This window comes from Girardinichthys multiradiatus, chromosome 14 (genome assembly GCF_021462225.1).
Source record: "Girardinichthys multiradiatus isolate DD_20200921_A chromosome 14, DD_fGirMul_XY1, whole genome shotgun sequence".
Taxonomy (NCBI): domain Eukaryota; kingdom Metazoa; phylum Chordata; class Actinopteri; order Cyprinodontiformes; family Goodeidae; genus Girardinichthys; species Girardinichthys multiradiatus.
Window position 1 is genome coordinate 19,260,982 of NC_061807.1, and position 3,112 is coordinate 19,264,093.

Genomic DNA, 3,112 nt, shown 5'->3' on the forward strand with positions numbered 1-3,112 from the left:
TTTCAACTTGCTGGATGGGATTTAATTATCTTTCTTTGTTTGCACACACCTTTTCAGCTCTGCTTACAAATTTTCTATGGGTCTCAGATCAGTGCTTTGTGGTGGCTACTCCAAAATATTGAGTTCGTTGTCCTTAAGTAACCTATTAGCTGAGGGTCATTATCCTTTTAAAGGACCCATTTGTGCCCAAGTTTTAACTACAGGCTGACATCCTGAGATATTGCTTCAATACTTCTACATAATGTTCTTACCACAGGACACCATCTCTTTTGTGAAGTGCACTAGTCCCTCCTGTAGAAAACACCCCCATGGCATGATGCTGCTATTACCGTGCTTCACCATTGGGATGTTCTCAGGCTAGCAAGCTTCCATTTTTACCACCACAATGTAAACTGGTCTTTTGTTCAAACACTTTAATTATAGTTTCATCAGAACACAGGACATGAAAAATCTAAACATTTTAATCTTTGCTCCTCAGCTTATATTCGCTAATTTAAACCATCTTTCTTTGTTGTTTCTGGAGTAATGGATTCTTCCTCGCCGAGCGGCCTTTCAGCCGAGAGGACTACAGGTCCTTCTCAAAATATTAGCATAATGTGATAAAGTTCATTATTTTCCATAATGTAATGATGAAAATGTAACATTCATATATTTTAGATTCATTGCACACTAACTGAAATATTTCAGGTCTTTTATTGTCTTAATACGGATGATTTTGGCATACAGCTCATGAAAACCCAAAATTCCTATCTCACAAAATTAGCATATTTCATCCAACCAATAAAAGAAAAGTGTTGTTAATACAAAAAACGTCAACCTTCAAATAATCATGTACAGTTATGCACTCAATACTTGGTCGGGAATCCTTTTGCAGAAATGACTGCTTCAATGCGGCGTGGCATGGAGGCAATCAGCCTGTGGCACTGCTGAGGTCGTATGGAGGCCCAGGATGCTTCGATAGCGACCTTTAGCTCATCCAGAGTGTTGGGTCTTGAGTCTCTCAACGTTCTCTTCACAATATCCCACAGATTCTCTATGGGGTTCAGGTCAGGAGAGTTGGCAGGCCAATTGAGCACGGTGATACCATGGTCAGTAAACCATTTACCAGTGGTTTTGGCACTGTGAGCAGGTGCCAGGTCGTGCTGAAAAATGAAATCTTCATCTCCATAAAGCTTTTCAGCAGATGGAAGCATGAAGTGCTCCAAAATCTCCTGATAGCTAGCTGCATTGACCCTGCCCTTGATAAAACACAGTGGACCAACACCAGCAGCTGACACGGCACCCCAGACCATCACTGACTGTGGGTACTTGACACTGGACTTCTGGCATTTTGGCATTTCCTTCTCCCTAGTCTTCCTCCAGACTCTGGCACCTTGATTTCTGAATGACATGCAGAATTTGCTTTCATCCGAAAAAAGTACTTTGGACCACTGAGCAACAGTCCAGTGCTGCTTCTCTGTAGCCCAGGTCAGGAGCTCCTGCCGCTGTTTCTGGTTCAAAAGTGGCTTAACCTGGGGAATGCGGCACCTGTAGCCCATTTCCTGCACACGCCTGTGCACGGTGGCTCTGGATGTTTCTACTCCAGACTCAGTCCACTGCTTCCGCAGGTCCCCCAAGGTCTGGAATCGGCCCTTCTCCACAATCTTCCTCAGGGTCCGGTCACCTCTTCTCGTTGTGCAGCGTTTTCTGCCACACTTTTTCCTTCCCACAGACTTCCCACTGAGGTGCCTTGATACAGCACTCTGGGAACAGCCTATTCGTTCAGAAATTCCTTTCTGTGTCTTACCCTCTTGCTTGAGGGTGTCAATAGTGGCCTTCTGGACAGCAGTCAGGTCGGCAGTCTTACCCATGATTGGGGTTTTGAGTGATGAACCAGGCTGGGAGTTTTAAAGGCCTCAGGAATCTTTTGCAGGTGTTTAGAGTTAACTCGTTGATTCAGATGATTAGGTTCATAGCTCGTTTAGAGACCCTTTTAATAATATGCTAATTTTGTGAGATAGGAATTTTGGGTTTTCATGAGCTGTATGCCAAAATCATCCGTATTAAGACAATAAAAGACCTGAAATATTTCAGTTAGTGTGCAATGAATCTAAAATATATGAATGTTAAATTTTCATCATGACATTATAGAAAATAATGAACTTTATCACAATATGCTAATTTTTTGAGAAGGACCTGTATTCACTGTGGATCATGACGCCCTCAAACCAGCATCTTCACCATGTCTGCCGTTTTTGTTCGTAGGGTTGATGCTCACATTTCGCACTGAAACAGGTTAATCTCTGGGACACAGAAGTGATGTCCTTCCTGACTACTGCGATGACTGGACATTCCCAGTGTTTATACTTGTGGAACCAAACGTGACACCTTCTGGCATCTGGAGACTAATGCCACAAACAGCCAGACTTCTGGACCTTTATACAACAGTCTTCTTCAGATTCAAGTAGACTACTTCAGGTGCTGCCTTAAAATACATGTTGAGTCCTCGTTAGTCAAATGTTGTGAATAAACCTATCAAAGGCTTACAAAGCCATGACATCATTTCAGCGGTTGCAAATAGCGCAAAGGCAAAGTGGTCTTAGTGTTTGTTAACATCTGAATTTGAAGAGAGTAACAAAGAAAAACATTTTGTCTTATTTCATGTCAGACAAAAGGTCACTTTTTCAGGTGTAAATAGTTCTGGAGGGGAGCTCAGGAACCACCTCAGCTGACTCCTTTAAATGCAGAAAAGCAGCAGCCCAACTCAAACCTGCCCCTGAATAATTTAGCTCCTCAACCTCATCCCCAAGGGTCGGTCCTTCCACCCAGCAGATAAAGCTCACCTCAGTCATTTATATCTGGGAACATGACAATTATCTCCTGACGACAGGTGAGGAGCAGATCATAGATGGACCATCAAATTAAGAGCTTTTGGCTCAGTTATTTCTTCACCACAACAGACCTGAGCAGCGCCTGCATTACTGCAGACGAAGCTCCAATCTTTGTGTCTACACTTGGAAATTTATTTTTTACCCAAGCTGTCAATTATTTAAAAACTAATTTTAATTTCCAAGTCATCTGCATTACTTTTAAAACCACTTTGTACATAAACATCAGCAGGAAGAACAGTCAG